Source organism: Meriones unguiculatus, assembly GCF_030254825.1.
Source record: "Meriones unguiculatus strain TT.TT164.6M chromosome 13 unlocalized genomic scaffold, Bangor_MerUng_6.1 Chr13_unordered_Scaffold_51, whole genome shotgun sequence".
Lineage (NCBI taxonomy): Eukaryota > Metazoa > Chordata > Mammalia > Rodentia > Muridae > Meriones > Meriones unguiculatus.
In genome coordinates, this window is record NW_026843657.1 from 648,615 (window position 1) to 674,583 (window position 25,969).

Here is a 25,969-nt window from a genome sequence, read left to right on the forward strand (position 1 = left end):
ATCAAAGATCAAATGATGCAGATAGCAGAGGTATTCTAGCTTTGCCCCAACCCCTGGGGCACACAGAACCCTAGTGTTGTTATAAAAGAATGAAAATCCCAATTGTTTGATTTTACCAATACAGACCCAGGAGCTAGGTACTGGGGAGAAAACTTGCTAATTCAGAAAGGCAGATAAAGCACACATCTGACCTTGCTACTCACCTCACATCTAAGAGGAAAAAGCTCCAAAAGCTCACCAGCTCAGATGACAGCTCAGGGGGGATAGGCCAAAAGAACCCAAGGCTTTCTAGCTCAAAGCTCAAAAAGCCCAAAAGCTACCAAGCTAAAACTCTTTCCACTGTTGCACTCTGTCTTAAATACATTTCAGCTGAAACTTCCAATTACTCTTTAATCCCTGTCAGCTGGTTTCTTGCTTTGCCTCTTGACCTAGGGTTAACATTATTAAATCCTGTGCACAGAGAGCTTTTGTATTAAAGGTATATTCTAGGGCTGACGGAACTACACCATAATCACCTGTTTATGATAAACAGAAAGTTCTTGAAATTAAGGTTTGTGTTAGGGCTCAACCAGACCAAAAAAAGCATAGCATTTTACAGTTCACAATCTAAGGGATCACACTGGGATCAAATATCCTGCAACACCCTCATCTTGGAAATTTTTTAAAATACAATCTTCCACTCTCTCAGGGCACCTGTTTATCTTCCAAGATACAGGTCATTTATGTTGCACATTCCATTACATACTCAGTGTGCAGTGCATTCATCTCTACCTCATAGATGGGAAGTCCTTCAGCCAAACTTCAGTCAAAGCCAAACAGTAACAACTATTAAAGAAATAAGTAGCCATTAACTTGAAAGCAAGGAGTAGTTATTGAGAGCTCAATGAAAATGAAAAATAAAAGAAAAAGAATGTGGCTATTGCTAGGTATGTTGGAGTAGAAAGTTTATTATAGGTAGAAGAGAGAACATAGTCAGACACAGGAACTTCTGGGATAGTCTAGGGTTGACATTACCCTGAGCGATGTGTGAAGAGAGGAGAAAGGTGAGTGGAGAACCAGACCAAAATACAGGAAAGTAAATGATAAATGAAAAAGACCAGGTAACCAACACAGTTGGAATACATAAGGAAGGACAGCTGGGAGGAGCGCAGCTCAACTTCAGGGTGAGAGATCTGGGTATGATACTCATACCTTGTAACAGGTAAGGACTGAGAGGTGCTGGGAGGACCTGACAGTTACATCTGCTTTGATTTTTTAAGTAGGCACCTTAACCATTCATCCCAGCTTTTGAGACATAAGAGTAGAGAGAAATTAGGAGGTTGAAACTATTTCATTATAATCTCAAAAATAATTTGTAAAAGTTTAAAATGGCCTTATGGTCCAATATTCTTCAGGGACTTCAGGTATGTGTTAGGAAATATCAATTATTACTCACACTTTTTCTCTTAGGTTGTGCATTTTCAAACACGGGGGAAACATACCTGTTAGGCACTACCACACCACTTTCTCCAGAACTTCTGTGTTGTTTTAACTGGTTCAACTATAGAAATTTGCTTTTCAGAAAAAAGCTCAGCTCCTAATCCATATAGTTGATTTTGTTGTCTGTGAATCCTCTGAAATGTCCAAAATTTTACTGACTGTCTAAAATTGATTACCTGACTCATTGCCATCTTCCCTTCTTCCCCTCCCTTTTTGTGTTGTAACTACACCAGCTTCAAAGTAGGTCAGTGAACTCAATTCTTACACAGGTCCCTCTTTATTTCTAATTACCCACCTCAAAAACAAACAAACAAAAACAGGAATATGAGTGGACACTCATTCACTGGTCTCTTTTACTTCACACTGACCAGCCAGGACCCACCTGAAAAGAGTTGCAGGACTATGTTCTAGGCACTGGCAGTACAGGTTGCATTCAGTGTTCAAATAAAGTGTAAACTACATAACATGTGGAAGGCTGATCTACCGGAGACATTGCTTTAAAGAAAAACAAATAGCAAAGCAGTAGAGAAAAAATGAATGAAATTCTTAATGACTGGGGATTATCAGAGAATACTAACTAATAAGAGACTAGAGCAATGAGGCATTAGCAAAATAAAATTTAACAATACCAATAACAGGCTTTTTTTTTCCCAGAGCTGAGGACCGAACCCAGGGACTTGTGCTTGCTAGGCAAGCGCTCTACCACTGAGCTAAATCCTTAACCCCAATAACTGACTTTTTAAAAGATTTATTTATTTAGTATGTATACAGTGTTCTGCATGCATGTACACTTGCACACCAGAAGAGAGCACCAGATCTCATTATACATGGTTGTGAGCCACCATGTGGTTGCTGGGAACTGAACTTGTGACCTCTGAAAAAGCAGCCAGTGCTCTTAACCTCTTAGTTGAAAAAAACACATAGGAATACTGAATTTGAAAAACACAGGCCATTCTCTTATAGAGGAAAAGCCATTAAATGATACTGTTTGATGCTGTCCCTGTGTACAATATTAGCTGCCAAGACCTGTAACCTTACAGACACAGATTTAGCCCATAACCTGTGTCTCAAATTTGAACTGACAGTACTGTGTCAATGAGGATTGCACATATGGGCATAGGACAGTCAAAATTCAAGATTCACTGGATCAAGTTATCTGACCTAAACTGTACAGCCACCAATCTGGTCTGTTTTCACTCACATTCATAAATTAATAAATACACGTTGGGAAGTTACAAATTAAACAAACAAACAAACAAACAAACAAACAAAAGCCTCACTCTGCCTTCTAGATAATCCTGGTGAGCAAGCATGTGTATCCCGGGATCCTAATCTCTAACAGGCCTGGTTAGCATATAACTTATCTGTGGAGTGTTTTACAGACAGTCTTCCCTCAGTTAAATTCTAACTGGTACCATTCGTTTCTCAAGAATAGTAAATTCTTTACATCATCAATTCTACTATTCTATATCACAGCTTAATATTGGAGTGCTCTCTGACACAGGACACACCATTTACAAACCCCACAAAATTCAAATGGATCTTTTAGAACTGAGAGAACCTACCTGACACCACCAAAGGTCACCAGGAACTGGGCCTAAAAAAGGTCCCCTAAAGGTCACAAGAATAGTGACTCTACCATAAGATCAGCAGGAACTAGGCCATGGGTCACCAATTCCAAAAACAAGGTCATAAAATTCCCTACCCAAGGAATACCCTGAGGATAACCACAAGGATGGGAAGGTATCTTATCTCAAAGTAGGGCATTTGTGCTGAGCAGCCCACTGACCTTGTAGTAGAATAGTCAATGTCACAGAAAATACCTAACATTCCTGAGGCCTAGAGATATCTTGCTCAATGTTAGTTATGTTAGCTAGCCAATCACTTTGTAAAAAGCTTGCCCTTGCTGAATGTCACCCAAGCTTGTAACTGTTAAACTGGAACTTCCTGGTCCTTCCTGAAACCCCAATCAAAACCCTGCCATGCAGCTGCTCAGGGCTCTCCTCTCTGATCCACTGTGTTGGTAATGATGGAGAGACCCAGTTTAAGCCCAAATAAAACTCTTTGCTCTTGCATATATGGTCCAGCTCCTGTTGATCTTTGGTGACCCTAATGCTGGCCATAACATATGGGTTCTCATATTGGATCCCCAAGTCTCCCACATGCCCTGGGCACATGGAGGTGAACAACAGCCAGTAAGTGAGCACTCTGTCAGTATCTGTCTGTTTCTGTCTCTTTGTTTCTGTAGTTTCTTTTTTCAGGGCTTGAGGCAAAATGTGTAATTTGTGTGGTCAGAAAGGTTAGAGCTGATGCTTTGGACAGCTGAGGGCCTGAGGGGGCCTGGAAGACTTCCCAGACCCCCCTTCAAAGGGACAAATCTGTAAAAGGAGTTGAGCACTGAGATTTTTGTGATCTCTGGACCTCAGAGAGGATGAATGTGCCCCTATCTGTAAAGTGTGGTAAAGTACCCAGTTTTCTGTGATCTCTGGATCTTTGGACAAAAACAATGCAGGTAGCTGCTGCATCAGAGATTTGCTGATATCCTACTTTCATTTCTTCCATTGCAGGAGTGGTGGAATCTGCTATCTGGCTCTGTGTATTTTTCTGCTGCACAAGCAATGGGATCTAGCTGTCTGTGTCTTGTTTAACTGTTTTGACTCTCACTGCCATTTTTTTTTTGTCTCTGGGACTGACTGAGGACATGGAACAGAATCCTTCTATCCCCCTAGACTTGATTCTTTCACATTTCAGGGAGGCTTGAGCCATGCTCCACAGGCTCCAGTGAGAGTGGCAAGGAGGTGCCAAGGGATGGATACAGTATGTGGAGCCCCAGGCTTGGCACCTCTGCCAATGTTCTCTGGTTTCTGGTCTGGCAGAGCTTAGCCACTACTCTGGCCTCGAGTTTGGCAGAGCATGTCCCCTGCTCTGGACTCTGATCTTACAGAGATTTGCTGCTGCCGTGGTCTCTGGTCTGGCAGAGTTTGCCTGGTGCTTTGGCCTCTGTTCTGGTAGAGATCAACAGATATGTTGCTGCTCCATTCTCTGGTCTGGCTGAATGCAGGTTACCGTTTCAAACTCTGGTGTAATTTGGTGGAGCCTGATTTCAGGGTAGGACATCACTAACGAAACAGGATAGAGGGCCCATTGAGAGACAAGCCAGTGTTCTGAGTTTTGGTATTTTCTTCTTCTTCCATTCTCTTTGCACACATTGTACCCAGTACATTTTTTATTGTGTTGTTCTTTTGTAGTTTTGTTTGCTTGTGATGGTCTCAGTGGGCCAGTGACCAAACAATTGTGCCCCATGGTGACTTTGCCTGCCCCATGCACTCAGCATTACAAGCTGGGGCACCTCTGGTCTCCAGTGGGAGCACACACTTCCACATGGTAGGCTGGGAGGGCTTGGTTGGAGAGGGGTATGTGTGCAGAAAATTCTGTTGGGCTGAACCTTGTTGCCTCCTTGCTTCCTCTCTGAGGAAAGTTGATGACCTGAGGTTAGCTCTGGCTTGGAACAATAATCGTCAAATATGCTCTTAGCCATAATGTATTCTGTTTATTACTATTATTATTATTTGGTTAGGATACCCTGTAGCACAGCCTGGCCTGAAACTACACAGCTATAAGACGACCATGAATTTCTGATCCTTCTGCTCTACCTCTTATCAACTGAGCTACATCCCTAATCCCTCAAACTTCTTTTTGAGCCATAGGTGACTACAACTAGGAAGTGGACTGAACCCAAAAGGAGAAGTGTTGGCTCCACTGATCTCCTGGGTCTGTGCCAGTGTATTGGCACCATGCCAAGAGTACCCATCTGAGCACCTTGGCACATGACTTATTAGCCTGGCTTCACTTATGAGATTGTTGCTTGAGAACCAAGCCAATTCTTTTGTGGGAAAGGTCTCAGTCTGGCAACTGGAAGAATTTTGTTAGAAAAGCTTAGAAAGCACATTTATGACTATGGTTTGCATGGGTGGGAAACCTCTGTCAGTGTGCTCCCCAAAGTGCTAAAGGACATAAGCCAGGATAGGAGGGAGGAATAGATGAGGAATTCACCATGTCTGGGTGTCTACCCCCCCCCAGAAAAATCACCAGTGCAAGAAAAAAAATAGCTAGAATGCATTTTTTATTCAAGATCTAGAAGTGAGGTAGCAGGGGGCCTTTGGGCAATGCTTTCACAGAATTGACTCCATTCAAGTACAAGGTTTGTAAATTCACACTGAGCAAGGAAGGAAATGAAGGGGAGGGGAGGGAAGGAAAATATTCAAAATCTCCCTGGCAAGAAAACTGAAAGGAAAAAATCCTGCTTAATGATGTTCCAATTTTTGTGTGTGTGCCCAAGAATTCTTTAAGTTGTGTTTATGCATGCGTTCTTTCATCTTATTTGCACACACACACACACACACACACATATGTATATGCTCTAAAAGCTTGCTGAATAATGGTGTTTCAATGTCTTCCTCACCTTTCAACTGAATTATTTTTGGGCCATAAATCTAAACCTAATTCTTATCAATATTTAGAGGTTTTGCTTGTTTTGAATGTGTGGTTTTATTTTCTTAGTTAACAGTGTGTGCACAGTCCCTTACACCAGGGTCATCATGCTTGGATCTCTAGAAAAGTAATGAAAAACAACAAACAGTACTAATAATGTTAGTGAATAAATTAAAGTTACTGAGTGCATTGTACAATGAACTCAGATGCTCTTTTCAGACAGAACATTTTATGATGATTTTTTTTCATGAGGCACAAAATGCCTCTTAAGCTAAAGCCATGTTTACAACATTTTGTTGAAAACAAGGTTCAAGATGAATCCTGAAATCATAACATCAAATGATGTACAAAGAGGAGATAATCAGCTTTCCAGATATGGTCTCCTAGGGATAAGTATGGTAGGATGCAAAGCCCAGGACATTTTCTGAGGATGTGATCTCTCATAAAACCTAATGAAAATATAGATTCTTCCCAGAAAATGAACATGTACATAAAACCAACTACATATAAAGCACTTGCAGAGTGAATGTCAGGAGAGTGACTGGGTTAAAAACTAGCACCAAATAAGTAGCACTGTTGCTGTATCTGAAATTTCTATCTTGTTTGGAAGTCAGAAACAGGAAGACTGTTAACCCCTGTATTTAAGGAAGGGCATCTGTATAAAGAAAAGCAACGCTTTGCTTCTTCTGTTCCTTTTTTCTCCTCCCCTTCCTCCTCCTTTCTTATCTCCTATATGTGAAGCAAATGTTCTACCTTTGAGCTGTATTCCTAGCTTCTGTACAAAAAGGCAGATACAGATAGTCTTTGAGTATAATAAAGCCAGATGCTAAAGCTCACTAAAGCTTAAAGGAAGTAACTTGTAATGGGATAAATGAAAGAGAACACAGAGAAGGCATCAGGCATAGAGGAGGCTGTCCTATTAACAGCAGTAACAAAACAAGATAAAAAAGACTTCAGGAGAAGTTTATTACAGAAAGCACAATGGCTGACATTAACAAATAAAATGCTACATGTCCCCATCCTCTAGGTGAGAATTCTGTATTACTATCAGATTATTAAGACATTGTTAAAGGTATTTACTGTTTGAAAGGTTATTTGTCCTTCCACAGATAGTTACTGTTTGTGAATTAGGTACCCAATACTGTGCTATGTCCTGAACACACAAAAAGTGATTGATGCAAACATCATTCTTTCTCTAGAAGCTTACAGTCTTGTGGGGTAATCCACCATAAACAAAGTTATAGACCATGCATAGAAATGTATACATCACTATAAAATCCACTATGAAACCTAAAGAAAAGTAAGCGGGACCTAACACCCCAGAAAGGATAAAGAATATATGTATTCAAGGGCCAGAACTGAGAACGTTTTAGTTCAGTAGGGGAAATGAAAGAAGGTGAATTTGTTTGGAATATAATAGGGAAAAAGAAAGAAATAATAATAATAATAATAATAATAATGATTAAAAAGGAAGCCAGAGGGGCTGAAGACATGGTTTAGTGATGAAAAATACTTTCTGTGGGGATGGAGAGATGGCTTAGAGGTTTAGAGCACTAGCTGCTCTTCCAGAGGTCATGAGTTCAATTCCCAGGAACCACATGGCGGCTCACAACCTTCTATAATGAAATCTGGCGCCCTCTTCTGTCATGCAGGTGTACATGCAAACACAACATTATGTACATAATAAATAATAAATCTTAAAACAAAACTAAACATTCTCTGCTTTTTTTATTTTATTTTTTGCCAAGTTCCTACCATATAAGGTACACATGTGGTACACTTATATTCATACAAGTAAAATACTCTTATCACTCATCTACGCAAAAGATAAAAATACTCCCATAAAAAAAAGAGGTCAGCTGGCTTAGTGGCACACACTGGATCTCTGTGAGTTCAAGTCCATCCTGATCTACAGACCTAGTCCAGTCCAGACAAAGCTGCAGGAAATGCTCTCTTGAAAAGCAAAGCAAAACAACAACAAAACAAACCAAACAAAAAAGTTCATATATCAAGTTTTGTAACACATGCCTGTAAATGGAGCATCAGGAAGGTCAGGAATGAAGGTCAACCTGGATTGTATGAAACTCTTCCTCAAAAACAAAAGAGCAGCAACAACAACAAAACAGCACAAGAATCTAAGTACCTCGGATGCTTTGGGACATTCAAGTTTTTTATCTTAATTCTTTGCTTCATAGGAAGCTATTGAGGTGTGTAGTTGTTTGAATGAAAATGACTCCTACAGACTCATATGTTTGAAAATATGGTCCCCCACTGGTGGAAAAATTAGGAAGTGTGATCTTGTTGAAGAGGTGTGTCACTGTGGGTGGGCTTTGAAGTTTTTAAACCCCACACGATTCTCAGTTAGCTCTTTTGCCTCATACTTGATCAGGATGTAAGTTCTCAGCCACTGTTCTCTCTGGTTCTCTGCCTGCCATACCTGTCTGCCACCATGGTCCCTGCCGTGATGGTCATGGACTTACCCTCTGAAACTCTAGGCACCCAACCAAATGTTTCTTCTGTAAGCAGCCTTGGTCATGATATCTTAGCACAGTGATAGAAAAGTAACTAAGACAAGGGGTTTGAAAAACAGGAAAGAAATGCTTTGATGGATACTTATCTCAAAGATCCTTTTGTCCTGTCAAATTAATAGTAAGATTTCAGAAATTTCAGGCCTCACAGAGTCCTGAACCAGAACCTACTCAGGTGGAGCGGGGGAGGAGCTTTCGCGAGGCGCAGCGCAGGCGCAGTGCGCGCCTCCATTGTCAAGCGTGACGGAAGCGCCGTTGCTATGGATACAGATGCTGATGGGAAAAACGCTGAGCTCCTCCCTGGCCTGGTGGGCGGCGGTGGCGAGCGTTGGCGACAGGAACCCGCTTCCCAAGCGCGGTGGTGGATCGGCTATTGGACTACTTCATCGTGGTAGGCTGAGACTAGGAGAAGCCAGGTAACGGTGTTAGGCGGACACCGCCTGGGCTCTGCCTCCGCCCCGGCCTCCGCCCCCGCCCCCGCCCCCACCGGGCTCCGCCTCTGCTCCCAGGCTCAGCTGAGCATTCCAGCTGGGGGCTGGTGGGCTGGGCAGGTCGGGAGAGCCTGCCTGAGTTCTGTCAAGAGCTTCTGTGGAGGCTGCTGGTACCCGGGACCTCGCCCTCCTGCTGCCAGGGTTGGGAGGGTGGGAGCACACTGTGAGGAGTTTCTAGGATACACTTGTGCTCTGCATTCTGAGTAAGAGTGATGCTGGGGCCAGTACTCCAGGAAAGGAAGTGCAGAGTCCAGTGCTGCCTCCTGCCTGCCCTGGGGCTCCTAGGGTAGGGGAGCTTGGACATCCGGGTCGAAAGAAAGCAGGGTACTTGGAAAGGCCACAGGATCCGTGCACATTTCTAGGAACATTGTTTGAGGACCTATGTACAGGCATTCCAGAATGAAGTGACTCTTCTTAAGTAAAGACAGCAACTGCAGGTGCTCTCTTTCACTTAGCTTTCACATAATTTGATTGTTCCCTTTATTCATCAGAGATTCTTTATAAGGAACAGTTTGGTGGATACACTGTTGTTTATACTTTGATGGACTTGCACAGCCAGGAGTATACAGGGTTCACGCAGGCTTATTTTCCTATTTGTATTTCTTTGTGTTGCTATGTGTAGATACTCAGGATGTAATAACAAGGTTACTGTAGAGCTGGGAAAGCTCTTTTATTTCAGGTTTAATCCAGTTTTATACTTGCAAGGAATTTTAGCTACCAGCCCAGCAGCCCCTTGTCTCAGGAAGTGCTTAGGTTGTGTTTGGATGATTGTTAGTCGTTGGTAGCACTACTGTACTAATGTTCTACTCATCTCTTTTTTATTATTTATTCATCCCTAAGAAATTGTTTAAGAGAAGGGACCCTTCACATTTTTTCTCACTATTACCTAATTGAGGTCATTTAAGAGAATCACTTGCAGGTCGGTAGGATGGCTTAGCAGATAAAGGCTCTTCCTGGGCAAGCCTGGAGACCTGAGTTTGAACCCTGAATTCCTGAAAAGGTGGAAGGCAAAAATGATTGCACAGTTGTCTTCTGACCTTCCCATGTATTCACTAGTATTCTTCCTTTACCCACATCATGAACACTCTCTCCTCCACACACATACACAATAAAAAAAAGAAGACCGTGGGCTGTATTTAGAGAATCTTCTTGCTGCTCCAAAATGTCATGTCATTTCACTTTTTGGTCTCTTATAGACATAGTCTTACCCAGACTGCCAGTGTGGAGAATCAGCTGTTTTTAATCTTGTTCAGTTTTCAGTTACATTGTTCTTCTCCTTACAACAATTTTATTTAGTTTGTTTTTTTGATACAAATTCTCTCTACAGAGACCTAGTTGTCCTGGGATTCCTTATGTAGACCAGGCTGGCCTTGTGCCTATAGAGATCTGCCTTCCTCTGCCTCCCAAGTGCTGAAGTTAAAGACCACATGCAGCTTTCCCACAACAATTTTGAAACAATAACAAACTTGAAGATAGTTCCAAGTATGTACAGTTAATTGCTGTTTTACTTTGAACATTTTGAGAGGAAGCTGCTGACCTTATGCTCTGTCACTCAGAATGGTTTAGTGTTGATTTTATACAAACAAGAACTTTGTCTTACATAATGACAGTGCAGTTATCAGAATTGTTAATTCACGCTGACACAGTATTACATTTAATTTGGGTTTTGTTGACTATGTTATTACTCACATAATTGTTGAAGAAGTTGGCACATTTAAGTGTTGCATTGTTTCCTTATCTCTTTAGTCTCTTTCAGTATGGAATAGTTCCATCATCTTTTTCATGATACTGTCACTTTTGATGACTGCGGGTCAATTATATTTTGTCTTCATTAATTTATTTATTTGTTCACTTTACATCGCACTCACAACCCCACTCCCTCCTCTCGTCCTAGGCCCACCCTCATCTCACTCACCCATTTTCCCAAGCTAGCCCCCAACCAACCCACCCTGGCACATCAATTTACATCAGTATTAAATACCTCCTCTTTCACTGAGGCAAGACAAGGCAGCCCTGCTAGGGAAATGGGATCCAGAGGGAGGCACCAGAGTCCAAGTCATAGACAGACCCTGCTCTAGTTGTTAGGGAACCCACTTGAGGACAAGCAGCCCATCAGTTTCATATGTGTAGGGGACCTAGGACTAGTACAGGCATGTTCTTTAATTGGTGGTTCAGTCTCTATGAGTCACCATGGTCCCAGGTGAGCTGGCTGTGTAGGTCTTGTGGTGTCCTACCCCTCAAGCTCCCTCAGTCCTTCCTTTAATTTTTCCACAAGACTCCCTGAATTCTGCCAATGTTTGTTTGGTTGTGGGTCTCTGCAACTGTTTCCATTATCTGTTGGATGAAGCCTCTCAGATGATAGTTATGCTAGTCCCCTGTCTACAAGCATATCAGAGTATTATTCATAGTATCAGAAGTTGAGTCTTTTCTATGGGTTGGGTCTCAACTTGTGCCAGTCATTCGTTGGCCATTTCCTCAATCTCTGTGCCATCTTTTATCCCTGCATATCTTGTAGGTGGTCAAATTTCAGTGAGAGTTTTCTGAGTTGGTTGGTGTCCCCCTCCCTCCTCTGGCTACAGGATGTGTCTACTTCAGTTTCAATATCCCTGCTGCTAGGAGTCTCAGTACGGTCACCCTCAGATCTTCCCAGGCACTTCTAAAATTCCAGGTCTTCATCTTGTCTCAGAGATGCCTCAACACCAATCTCCCTTCTCTCCTAGCCCTCTCACCCCCATTCTCACTTTACCCACACCTGATCTCCCTCCTGTTCTGCTCTTCATCCCCAATCTCCCACCCACTTCCTCTCTTGATCCACTTCTCATGTCTGTCCCCTTCTTAGTGGGATTCAAGTATCCTCTCTTCTACCCTCCATGTTACTTAGTTTATTTAGGTCTGTGGGTTGTACCATGGTTATCCTGTACTATATGGCTAATATCCCATGTTAGTTATTTTAATAGACTCTCTCTGAGCTCTCTGTGTTCTCATGGATCAATACATAAACTGGGACAAGGGTATCACAACAGTGGCACACACGGTACCTGTCAGATGGTACATACTTTCACTTTGATTACTTGTAATCAGTGTTTTCCAGGCTTTTCTACTACAGTTAATACGCTGCACCCCCATAAGTACCTTGACACCCTGTGTCTTGGTCCTCATCAGAATGTTAATGCATTTCCCATACACTTACATCAATATGGATTCATGATTTATGTGCCTTCTGTAGTGGACTGGACTGTTACTGTTTGTTTTAGTCTGCTAAGGCTAAGTGACAAATGATTTATAAACAAAGGTTTTACTTTTCACAGTCGTGAACTCTGGAAAGTCTAAAGTTAAATTATAAGGTCTACTTGGGGGCATACTTCTCTACAGTCCTGTTCTCACTTTAAACTCAATGTTCTAAAGGGCCACATGATTTTATAGGATCACTTCAATAAGGTTATGAACCTATTTATAAGGGCTTTACCTCCAAGACCTGAGTACCTCCCAAAGACCTCATGCAGTTCTGTTACTTTGGGTCTTAGGACTTCAACATAGAAATTTTGGGAGGACATAGATATGCAGATCTTTTTGATGTTTAAATTGTTTTTTCATTTGACTAATGAGAGCTTATATATCTGGCTTCTGTGTTTTTTTTTTAAAGATTATTTTATCATGTATACAGTGCTCTGCCTGCATGTATGCCTGCAGGCCAGAAGAAGGTAACTGATCTCATTATAGATTGTTGTTAACCACCATATGTTTACTAGAATTGAACTCAGGACCTTTGAAAGAGCAGACAGCGCTCTTAACCTCTGAGCCATCTCATCAACCCCTTCTGTGTCTTTTTGACATGTTCCATTTCCATCATTCTTTCAGCATCACTACTTTTGACCCAAGATATTTCTGGCATACATACACAGCCATTTCTTCTCCTTTGTGTTATGAAGCCTCTGACATGGGGGTGTTTACACACTAAGCAAGTGTGGCCCTGTAATCAACTATTCCTCTAGGGATCCCTGCTTTCTCTCAGTGAAGGCTGATTTACACTTTCTCGTATAGATCAGGCTAACCTCAAATTTATGATGTAGTCAAAGACCTTGACCTTGAAATTCTCATCTTCCTGCTTTTATCACCAGTGCTATGATTATACTTGTATACCATCAAGGCCAGTTTCTGTGAACCTAGAAATGAAATCTGGGGCATACTACATGCTAAGCAAACACTCTTATCAATAGAGCTGCATCTCCAGCTTTAGCAATATCATTGTTTGTTTATACTGAGATGTAAAATACAGTTTGTTCATTCATTCATCAGTTGGTGGATATTTATTTATGTTTCCAGATTTTGGTTATTCAGAATAAAATAGATATTGGACAGGATCTTTGAATATTGGCATGTATTTATTTTTCTTGGGTTAAAACAGAAAAATTATTTTCCTAAACTTTTATTAATTACACTTTATTCATTTTGTATCCCCCATAAGCCCCTCCCTCCTCCCCTCCCGGTCCCACCTTACCCCCCCTTTCTGCATGCATGCCCCTCCCCAAGTCCACCGATAGGGGAGGTCATCCTCTCCTTCTTTCTGATCTTAGTCTATCAGTTCTCATCAGAAGTGGCTGCATTGTCAGGGTTCTAGGTTATCTCCATGAAAAGTCCTTGGTTGGAGTATGAGTCTCTGTGAAGTTCCCTGTGTTCAAATAGTAAGAGCTGGAGAGAACAGGAACTTCACAAGGAGAGCAACAGAACAGAAAAATTCTTAGATCATGGGCAAGTATCTGCTTAAGTTTATATGAAACTGTCAACAGGTTGTCCCCTCTGACCCAGGAAGATCACTACCATCTTGTTTTACCCTCTCTCTTCTGCACTTTTTTATAATGAATCTTATAATGAATCCATGGAGCATTCACTCTGAAATTCCTCAGGGAACAAGAATAGGCCAAGAATCAATCTTCTTATATGTAAATGCAAGCCAATAATCAAGCATTTTATTTGAACAGTTTCCCACAGTTTTTCTTCTATATCTTGTTTTTTTTATTTTAGTCCTTAATTGAAATAATAAGCAATAAACCTTACTTATGTAAATTTGATTATTTCTTCATTTCCTGTGCAACAGTAATTGCTCTGTTACTTTTTAAATTCATTCTTACACAATTTTTAAAGACAAGAACAGAGTGCAGTAGTTTTGTAGCAAGTTGATATGTATGACAGCTAGATAATCAATGTTCTTGCTGTGCAAACATGACAACATAAATTTGATTCTCAGAATTCACAGAAAGGTGAAAGTGTGTGTTAAACAAGATGGCCTCTGCCTTCCAGGTGTAGCTGTCATTGCTTTGTGTAAAGACCATGAGTTTAATTGCTTAAACAAGCTTAAGCTCATGTAAATATACTGCATTATTTATTTTGCTTTCACACAGGAACGTGTCTAGAAGTGCACTACCAAGTTCAGTGATGAAAACACCTTAAGGAAAAGTTTGCTAACTGCCTTCAGTTCATGTTCATCTTGTGCAAAGACTCCATGTGCTCAATTGCTTAAAAAAAGCTGAGTGATGGCAAACTGAAATCTGAGGAATGGATTTTAAGGGTGTGGGATAGTGGTAAATGAATCGAGAACCTCTTGAATGAAGGAAATACAATGTTTTCCTGCAAAAGGAGCCTGACAAATCCCCTAAAAGTTTTACTTTTAGCCTTTCTGCAGTCCTTCCCGACATCTACTACCTTTCAAAAGCATAATTTCATACAAGGGTAAAGAAAAAACTCAATTTTTTTCTATCTATTATATGCTAGTTCTGAATTAATATGGATTCCTGGAGATACCAAGAAATATTGTAGCACTTCACATAAAGTAGGAGCCTCAGGAGGTCAGGTGTTTAATAGAGTTTTGGTTAATGCCCAAATTACAATAGGTCTAGTGCTCCTCTAACTCATCCAATGGGTATTTACCCAGTTCTAGAAGGTATAATGGGGGTAGATTACATAAAAGGTAGCAGAATTTTCACATTTGCACCTGTACTTGTGGAGGTGTTATGGGTTCAGGAATAGCCATACACTAACCACTCAAACACCAAACTCAGACTGATGGAAGTTATTGAATGCTAAACAAAAATTGACCATTCAGGACCATAATCTGCAATCAGGAGCCAGAATATGATGCTGGTTTGTTTCTAAGTTAGGCTTTTTATTTATAAAAACATAACCAGGTAACAACCAGGTAACCAGGTGTATGAAAAAAGATTGAGCCACGGACATGGGAAATCTTTCCACTTCTTTTTTTTTTTTTTTTCTTCATAGACTTAAAGTTCTTGTCATACATGTCTTTCACTTGCTTGGTTAGAGTTACAGCAAGATATTTTATTTTATTTGTGACTATTGTGAAGGGTGTTTATATAATTTCATTCTCAGCCTTTTTCTTTTGTATACAGGGGGACTACTGATTTTTTTAAATTTAATTTTGTATCAATTACTTTGCTGAACATGTTCATCAGCTGTAGGAAATCTCTGGTAGAATTTTCAGGGGTCACTTGTGTATACTATCATATCTTTTGTGATTAGTGATTGTTTGACTTCCTACTTACCAATTTGTATCCCATTAATCTCCTTTAGTTATTTTATTGCTTTAGCTAATTTTGTCTATAGAGCTGTCTTTGTACATAAAAACTCTTTTAATAAGTTTTCTACCATAAAAGAATACTCCTCCTTCAATTTGGTCATACCTTTGCTGACTATAACATCTTGACTAACAATTATGTTTTGGGAGTTAGAGTATATCTTTTGATTTCCTTCTTATGTTAAAGTTTATGTCAAATACTTTGGTATTATTTAATAGGCTTGCAGTATGTGTAAGTTACTTGATCTTTGTCAATGCAACTTTTAATAACAGTTTTTAAGATTTTGTGTTTCTAATGTTTTAACTATACTACAGTGTTAAGGTTTGCAAGCCAATCCAGGAAACTGACCACGAAGGATGATTGAAAGGAAAAGAAATAGGGGAGGAAGCCCAGTATTTCTTCTCTATAATTAGAGACTGGCTACACGGCTGCTAAGGAGGAAAACTAAAACTGACCACTTCATTTTCCCTTACAAAAAAAAAAAAAAAAAAAAAAAAAATACAGCATCTAGCCAAAAGTTCAAAGGGTTATAAAAAGGGGGCCCTTTGTTCTGAGATTAGCTCCTGACATAATTAAAGGAGACCCAAGGACCCCTTCTTCAGCTACCAGGGACTGGGCATTTTAATGTAGTAACAGGAGCAATAAAAACAACAGCCAAGCGTGTTAGCTTATGGGACAGGGGGCGAGGAGTAGACGTCACAAAGCTCCTGCCCAATTGTGATGCCAGGAACAGTATGGCGTGAGAGAGAGATTTACAGACACCAGAACCAGGGGAAAGGCTGTGTAAGGTCTGAGGACAAAGATGTGCCACTGCGTCCTGCAGCACCTAGAAGATGCTTCCAGAGCCTATTTCCAGGCTCCTAGCCAAGCCACCAGGTGAGAAGCTTAGGAACAAAGGCTTACGATGGTGGGAACAGCACGCAGGGGATTCTGGGATCTGTAGGCAACTCCTGGGCCACAGTTCAGGCAGCCTACAGGGAGAGACACAGACTCGTGACTACAAGCAATCCCCGGATGCATCGCGCCGCCTGGATGCCATTTTTGTAGTTCTCAGAATCCCAGAAGTCCTTGCTCAGAAGCCATGTTTGTAGTTCTTAGGCAGGTGGGTGTCTGCCGCAATGCATCTTGGGACCGTTGGGACTTCCGTGACCAGCGAGAAACGAAGGGATGAAGGTCCATCTGTGACTAGAGGGTTTGTGTTTACATCCCCATGGCGGGGGCCAGGGAGATGGCGGGGCGGCCTCGTAGCCTCCGAGCCTGGAAGTCTCCACTCTATGCGGGGCAGATACCGGAAGCGAAGCCCGAAGGGGCGGGACTTCTGCTAGAGACGCACTGCTACCCGGAAGGGTTTTCCCAGGTCAGCAATCTTCTTATCCCAAGCAGTTATGGACTCATAGTCCTGCTCACATGTGGGGTGGGGGAGGGGAGGAAGGGGAGTAGGAGGGATTTTGGGGTTCCCCGCCTCCCACCTCTGTCCACTCTTCGCTTTCCATCCATCCTCCTGGAGTCCCCGAGCGGCTCGTGCACGGGGTGGAACCGCAGGCAGAGAGATGGCGGGAAGAGAGCACAGTCCTCTGCTCCCACCAGTCATGCATGCTTTCTGGGGGAGATGGGTGCACCACGCCCAGGGAAAAGGCTGTGCAGGACCTTATATATGTTTTTCTGGCGCCCTCTGCTGGCCCGCCTGTGCACGAGCAAGGGGGGGCTGGGGGTTGAGTAGGTAAGGTGCACTGGGCTTAAATGTTAGGGTGCTGGGGACTCAGTACAGAAGGATCTGGCCACCTCAGCTGGTTTAAAGGCATATACATATGGGCAAAGAGAAAAAGAGATGGAGGAGGAAGGAAAAAGAGAGAGAGAGAGGGAGGGAGGGAGGGAGGGAGGGAGGGAGGGAGCAAGGAAGGAAGGAAGAGAGGAAGGAAGAAAGAAAGTTCTGTGTGGTTGTGCAGAAAAACAGGCAGCTAATTGAAACTTGGGTACTATTTGCTGTTGATTTGCTGAATTTGAACCAACATACATAGGTAAATGTGCAGGTATTCTGTCATCATATAAGTAACTGCAGTTTTTCCACATGGTAAATAAAATATTTTCAACCAGAAGGAAGGTGTAGAACATGGCAAACCAACACATTTTATTTAGAGTCTGTATCAGCTAGGAATGACTTGATGAACTTTTTCAGAGGAAATGTCTCATATTCAAAGGCAAGAGCTATCCCTGGCATAATGAACTTTCTCTAGTCACCTACACTCTCCCAGTACCCAGGGGATTTTACTTCCATAAATTCTGGATTGACAGGTTTGATTGCTTACCCCCTGCTTTGCTATGTGAAAATCATGACCCATACCCAATTTCTATAGAGATTAAACCAGAAGAAAATGATGTGGTGACCGTTTCTGAGCCCAGCTATTCCATATGGAATGAAGTGCATGCAGTGTCCCATGCCCTCCATAAAATGCTGTTGAGCAAAATTAAAATGGGACCTAAAGAAGACAGAAACATGGACTGCCTTCTTCCATGTCAGGTAAGCCTCACTCATAAGCAAGGGAAGCATCAGGATTTTATATTATTCGTAAGTAATTCACTGCCGTCAAGCCAATAAAACGTTTTCATCTTATAGTTGAAAGTAGAAATTAAAATGGAAAAAAGATTCTGTCAAAGTGTATGTGTATATATTTATATCTTTCATGATTTGGGGACTGAAAGCACTCATTTGAAGACATTAAATTTGAATGTCTTTCAACAAATATTTTCCTAGTATGAGATGAAATTCTCTAAGATATCTGTATACATAGTGTAAAAATATAGCAAGTTTCTTCAGTGCTGACTACAATGTCCTCTAATGTGGCCTAGCAAGTCTGCTCCTCCCTTGGGGAGAAGGTCAAAGAGCCAGCCATTGAGTTCATGTCTGAGACAGTCCCTGTTCCCCTAACTAGGGAACCCAGTTGGATACTGAGCTGCGATGGGTTATATATGGGCAGGGGTTCTAGGTTATATCCATTCATGGTCCTTGGTTGCACTGAAGAGGCGTGATAAGCTAGGACCAGATGGAAGGGGAGGAGAACCTCTCTCATCAGTGGATTTAGAGAGGGGCAGGAAGGAGATGAGGGAGGGAGTGTGGGATTGGGAGGGAATGAGGGAGAGGGCTACAGCTGGGACACAAAGTAAACAAACTGTAATTAATATAAAAATAATAAATAAAAAACAATGTACAATGAAAAAAATATAGCAAGTTCAATAATCAAAATTTTTATGATTTCATGGAATATGTCCAATGCCATGAGACATAGAGTATGGCATCACATCCAAAGCAACCGTTTCACCTAAAATACAATCTATATGACAAAAGACCATAAGAAAATCCTTTCGTGGACAATAAATAGCCTGTCCTAAAGTCAGCAGTAACTGAAAACTAATTGTTTTCACAGATTATTGATTATTAGTAAGGTCTGATGAAGGTGAAATCAAAACTGTGCTCCCATCATTAAATTTTAGAACACAGACAGTGCTCATGAGTCTAGGCCGTATCTCAACGTGTTAGTGATAAGTGTAATGTGTGGGTTTTAAACCAACAAGATATAAACTAGGCCCCGTTTACACTTGGAAATCACCTTCAAATAGGATATCAAGATGATTGTTGAGCAAGTAAATTGAACTTTTCATTCAGTCAATGATAAGGAAATAAAAGATAAAATGTGAATGTTTGTATACTATATAATTAGTATTATGGGAATCAGTAATATTTGACATTAATAATGACATAATCTGTAATCGTGGCTTCCAGTCATAATGTATTAGGTAAGTGACTATTTCTCTTGTACGGATAACTGAGTACCTGTATAGAAGTTCTTTATAACATGATTTATTAATTAGTTAACACAATATTAGGTTGTGTTATTAATTTTCAGAAGTTGATTTTTTGTAATCAAGATAAAGCTGCTGGTGTCTTAACACAAATATGGAAGTGTTTCTTCCTTTTCCCTTATGTGGGATACTTTGATGAGTATTGCAATGAGTTCTTTGAGACTCTTGTAGAATTCATGCTGAATCTCTAGACCTAGGCTTTTCTTTTTTTTTTCTTTTAATTGAGAGATTTTTAAATTACCATTTCTATCTTGGTTGTTATGTGTGTTTTAATAATTTATTTCATCTTGATTTAATGTTGTTAGATTTTATACATTTAGAACTCTACCCATTTATTTTTTGCATCTAAATGCTTAGTTGAATGAAGACTTTTAAAATAGGAACCTATGATTCTCTGCTTTCCTCAGTGCATGTTGTAGTGTCTGTTAGATCAGGACTGATGCAGTTGATATGGACTTAAAAGAGAACAGACAGGCATTTCCAAAAGCAGGATTTTTCTCTCAAACAGAACACTTATATGGTAGTCTTTTGAGAGTGGAAGTGGAGATTCTCTGCTGTAGTACCATGGGATGGAGGTCTTAAGTAGCTTGATGAGGAGAAGGACACACTGTGGGGATTCAGTGTATAAATTTCTGGACTTAGTCCTGCCTGTCTGTAGGTGTGTGTGTTTATTTCTGGGTATTTGATTCAATTCCATTGATCCACAAGTCTGTTTCTCTGCCAGTACTATGCCATTATTATTACTATTGTTCTATAGTATAACTTTAGATCAGGGATGGAGATAACTTCAGAAGTTCTTTATTGTACTGGGTTGTTTTAACTATTCTCTTTTAATTTTTTAATTTGATGTTGAGAATTGTACGTTCAAAGTCTGTAAGGAATTGTGTTGTTGTTTTGATGGGATTTGCATTAATCTCTAGATTTCTTTTGGTAGGATGACCATTTTTGCTGTTATTCTTACTGATCCATAAGCATGGAAAATCTTTCCATCTCTGATATCTTCTTCAATTTCTTTCTTCAGAGACTTGAAGTTTTTTTCATACAGATCTTTCCCTTGCTTGGTAAGAGTTAAACCGATGTACTTTAGGTTATTTGTGACTATGTACTTTATGTTATATGGTGACTATTGTTGTTGCCCCAATTTCTTTCTCAGCTCACTTCTCTTTTGTACACAGGAAGACTTGGGATTTTTTTCTTAGTTAATTTTCTAACCAGCAATTGTGCTGAAGGTGTTCATCAGCTGTACTAGTTCTCTGATAGAATTTGTGGGTCCACTCATGTATACTATCATATCATCTGTGAATAGTGATACTTTGACTTCTTCCTTTCTGATTTGTATCACCTTGATCTCCTTTAGTTGTTTTACTGCTCTAGCCTGGACATGGTGGATGGTATCTTTAATGTGTTCTTAGATTTGCTTTGTAAGTATTTTATTGAGTATTTTTGCATCAATGTTCATAAGAGAGATAGGTCTGAAGTTCTCTTCTTTTTGTTGTTGTTGTTGTTGGGTCTTTGTGGGGTTTATGTATCAAGGTGACTGTGGCTTCCTAGAATGAGTTTGGTAATGTTCATTCTATATCTATTTTGTGGAATAGTTGGAAGAGAATTAGAGTTAGCTCTTTGAAAGTCTGGTAGAATTCTGAGCTGAAACCAAGTAGAAGGGAGACTTTTGATGACTGATTCTATTTCCTTGGGGGATATAGGTTTATTCAGATCTAGATTTAATTTTGGTAGATGGAATCTATCAAGAAAATTGTCCCTTTCATTTAGATTTTCAAATTGTGTGGCATACAGACTTTTGTAGTAAGACCTAATGATTGTTTGGATTTCCTTAGTGGCTGTTGTTATGTCCCCCTTTTCATTTCTGATTTTGCTGATTGGGATAGTTTCTCTGCCCTTTACTTAGTTTGGCTAATGATTGTCTCTCTTGTTGATTCTCTATAAGAACCAGCTCTTAGTCTCCTTGATTCTTTGAATTATTTTCTTTATTTCTTTTTTAATTTAATTTAATTTTTTATTACTAGTTATATTTTATTAACTCAGTATCCCAGCTGTATCCCACTCCCTCATTCCCTCCCAATTCCATTCTTTTTCCCTTGTCTCCATTGAATGGTTTTGGCTTCTTTGTAAAAAATCAAGTATTCATAAGTGTGTGGATTTATTTCTGGGTCTTCTATTCAGTTCCATTGATACTCATTTCTGTTTCTATGCCAATACCATGCAGTTTTTACCTGTACTACTATTGCTCTGTAGTACAGCTTGAGATTGGGGATGGAGATACCTCCAGATGATCAATTTTTTTTACAGGATTTTTTTGGAGATTCTGGGTTTTTTTGTTTCTCTATATGAAGCTGAGAATCTTTCTTTCAATATCTGTAAAAACTGAGTTGGTATTTTGATGGGAATTGCATTGAACCTGTAGATTGCTTTTGGCAGGATTGCCATTTTCACAATGCTAATCTTACTAATCCATGAGCATGGGAGAACTTTCCATCTTCTGATATCTTCGTCAATTTCCTTCTTCAGAGACTTAAAGTTTTTTTTTTTTGTTTGTTTGTTTTTTTTCAAACAGGTCTTTCACTTGCTTGGTTAGAGTCACCTCAAGGTACTTTATATTATTAGTGGCTATTGTGAAGGGTGTTGTTTCCCTTATTTCTTTCTCAGCCCTTTTATCTTTTGTATACAGGAGGGTTTCTGATTGTTTTGAGTTGATTTTGTATCCTGCCACTTTGCTGAAGGTGTTTATCAGCTGAAGGAGTTCTCTGGTTAAATTTTGGGGGTCGCTCGTGTATACTATCATATCATCTGTGAATAATGACACTTTGATCTCTTCCTTTCTGATTTGTATCCCCTTGATCTCCTTTAGTTTTCTTATTTCTTTATCTAGGACATCAAGTAATATGTTGAAGCGATATGGAGAGTGGGCAGCCTTGTCTTGTTTCTTATTTCAGTGGGATTGATTTAAGTTTCTCTCCGTTGAGTTTGATGTTGGCTATAGGCTTGCTGTATATTGCCTTTACTATGTTAAAGTGTGTGCCTTGTATCACTGATCTCTCCAAGACTTTAAACATGAATGGGCGTTGGACTTTGTCAAATGCTTTTTGGCATCTAAGGAGATGATCATGTGGTTTTTCTCCTTCATTTGTTTATGTGGTGGATTACACTGATGGATTTCCATATGTTGAACCATCCTTGCATGCCTGAGATGAAGCCTATTTGTCCATGGTGAATGATATCTTTGATGTGTTCATGGATTTGTTTTGCAAGGATTTTATTGAGTATTTTTGCATCAATATTCATAGAAGAGATAGGTCTGAAGTTCTCTTTTTTTGTTGGGTATTTGTGTGGTTTAGGTATCAAGGTGACTGTGGCTTCATAGAATGAGTTTGGTAATATTCCTTCTGCTTCTATTTTGTGGAATAGTTTGGAAAGAATTGGAGTTAGCACTTTTTTGAAGGTCTGGTAGAATTCTGCCCTGAATCTATTTGGCCCAGGGCTGTTTTTGGAAGGGAGACTGTTGATGACTGCTTCTATTTCCTTGGGGGAGATAGTACTATTCAATATATTTACCTGATCTTGATTTAATTTTGGTAGATGGAATCTATCAAGAAAACTGTCCATTTCATTTAGATTTTCAAATTTTATGCCATATAGTCTTTTGTAGTAAGACCTAATGATTGTTTGGATTTCCTCAGTGTCTGTTGTTAGGTCTCCCCTTTAAATTCTGATTTTTCATTTCTGAATTCCACTCTGAACAAATTGCTTATCCCTGATATGGCACAGCATAAGTCAATAAATATGAAAACCACATAAATGACGTATAAACAAAAATCAAAAAAATCACATGAACATCCCGATAGCTTAAACAAACAAAAAAACAAAAAAAAATCTGTGAAAAAATCCAAATGCCTTTATCATAAAAGTTTCAAAAGTTGTAAGGCTAGCGGCAACACCTCTCAACACAATAAAGGTATAGGTGAGAAACCTGCATCCAAATCATCACTAATGGAGAAAAGGTTTAGGCTAGTTTACTCAGATCAGAAGTTTGTCATCTATGCTCACCACCCCCACTCCTTTTCAATATTTTGTGCAAAGTGTTAGTTTAGACAATTAAAAAAATGTAAAGGAATATAAATAGGGAAAGTAGAATTCAAACTATCATGTTGTAGATGGTGTTTAATATTTACTATTGATATATATTCTGGTAAAGCTTGCTGTTTATCCTAAACAGCTGTATACCCAAATCACCACACAGAGACTAGGCTTATTTAGTTAACCTAGAACACAATGCTGGGCAATTGTTACTCCATCCTAAACCTCCAAGCCCTCATAGTTTCCTAACATTTAGATTTCCCACATTATACTTGCTTTTAGTTCCAAGATCTCTCTTTCCTGTTTCTTTCTCCTAGCTCTCCTCTCGCAGCTCTCCTCCCACTCACCTCTGGCCCATCCCCTCTTTCCTGTCCTCTGGATCCTCCCATTGTACATTGTGGCTAGTTGTTTTATTTTGGCCTGTTTACAAGCAATTTACACAGTATGCTTATGGTAAGTATCACAATGCAATATCTAGATTGAAACCAGAGAGTGTGGGGGGGGAGAAAGCAGCATTTGATTGAACATTATACCAACACTATCACTCTTTACAGATGACGTAATAATATGGATTACAATTCCCCAAAATTCTATCACAAAAATTTATGAAATGATTAACAAGAATAGCTATGTGACAGTATACAGAACCAACTTAACATGTTATTAGTATGTTATAATGATAATGATGTGTTATCCGCTCCTTCCCTCTGGGCTCCGTGCAACAGGACCGATGGACTTGACCCTGTGTGCAAATCCTTCAGCCCTCTGTGTACTCATTCATTCATTCACTCATTCATTCATCCATTCTCCTCCTCCTTCTCTTCCTCCTCCTTCTCCTCCTCCTTCTCTTCCTCCTCCTTCTCCTCCTCCCTTTCCTTCTCCTCTTCCTCCTCTTCTTCCTCCTCCTTCTCTTTCTCCTCCTCCTCCTCTTCCTCCTCTTCTTCCTCCTCCTTCTCTTTCTCCTCCTCTTCCTCCTCCTTCTTCTCCTCCTCTTTCTCCTCCTTCTCCTCCTCCTCATTCTCCTCGTACTTCTCTTTATCCTCCTCCTCGGCCTCCAGAATCCAGAAAGCATCTTAAAGTCTTGGGGAGACATTTGATAGGTCAGACCCCCGTCCTCACCTCCACCCCCGGAGTGTGTCTGACTGTGACCCTCTCCTCACCTCCCCGCCCCACCCCCCAGCAGCATTCTTCGCCCACAAGGTGGAACACGAGAGCAAGACCCACAATGGCAGGAGCTTCCAGAGGACCGGGACGCTAGCCTTCGAATGCATCTACACTGCCAAGTGAGTCCAAACCTGGTGGGGGCTGCTGGCTGGGGGAGGGAGGAGAGGGAATGGGAGGGGAGGGTGGTGAGTAGGTTCCTTCAGCATTCTGGAGCTCGGGGATGCGTGAGTTCGAGGCCAGCCTGGTCCACAGAGCAAGTCCGAGACTTGGCCAGGGCCACATGGAGAGACCCTGTCTCGAAATAACTCACAAGAAATGGGGCAGCCTGGGAATTCTTTCTCTCTCTCTTTCTCTCCTTCCTTCCCTCCCTCCATCCTTCCTTCCTTCCTCCCTCCCTCCTTCACTCTTTCCTTCTTTCCCTCCCATCCCTTCCTCCTTCCTTCCCTCCCTCCATCCTTCCTTCCTCCCTCCCTCCTTCACTCCCTCCTTCTTTCCCTCCCATCCCTTTCCCTTCCTCCTTCCTTCTCTCCCTCATTCCCTCCTTCCTTCCCTCCCTTCTTCCCTCCCTCCTTCCTTCCTTCCTTCCCTCCATCCTTCCTTCCTCCCTCCTTCCTTCCATATCAAAAAGGGGGCAGGCCAAAGGTAGCCCAAACAAATGTAAAAATCCAGGTACAAGATGCCTAGCTAAAGGAGAAAGGGAGTTTATATAAAGTCTGGCTACAAAGGCCCATCCTGTGTAAAAAAAGGGGGCAAGCCAAGAAATAGTCACAACCAATGTAAAACTGAGGTACAAGATGCCTGTGGTATGCTTAAATGCTAAAGGTAAGAGGGAGTTTAAATAAAGTTTGGCTATAAAGGCATAACTCCCCATTCTATATAAAAAGGGGGATAGGACAAATAGCTACAGCATATATAAAAACCTAGGCCTAAACCTTTAAACAGGTACAGGATACCTAGGGTATGCTTAAATTCTAAATTAAAAAGGAGTTTATATAAAGTTTACCTAAAACATTCCTTTTCTGTTGCTCAAGGCAACCAGCTTGTCTCTCTAATGGGAGACCTCTCAGGAGATAGGTAGCAGCTTGGCCTAATGCAACACTTATCCAAGACTCCAAAAAAGATACTTTGATTTATCCAACCTTGTTTTTATTTCAACGTGATAATGATTGTATGTTCAATAATAATGGTAACTTATATTGCTGATCCCTTTACATGGAAACAACTCTCAACCTGACTGAGACATAAAAAATAATGTCTCCAGTCAAAACATCAACCA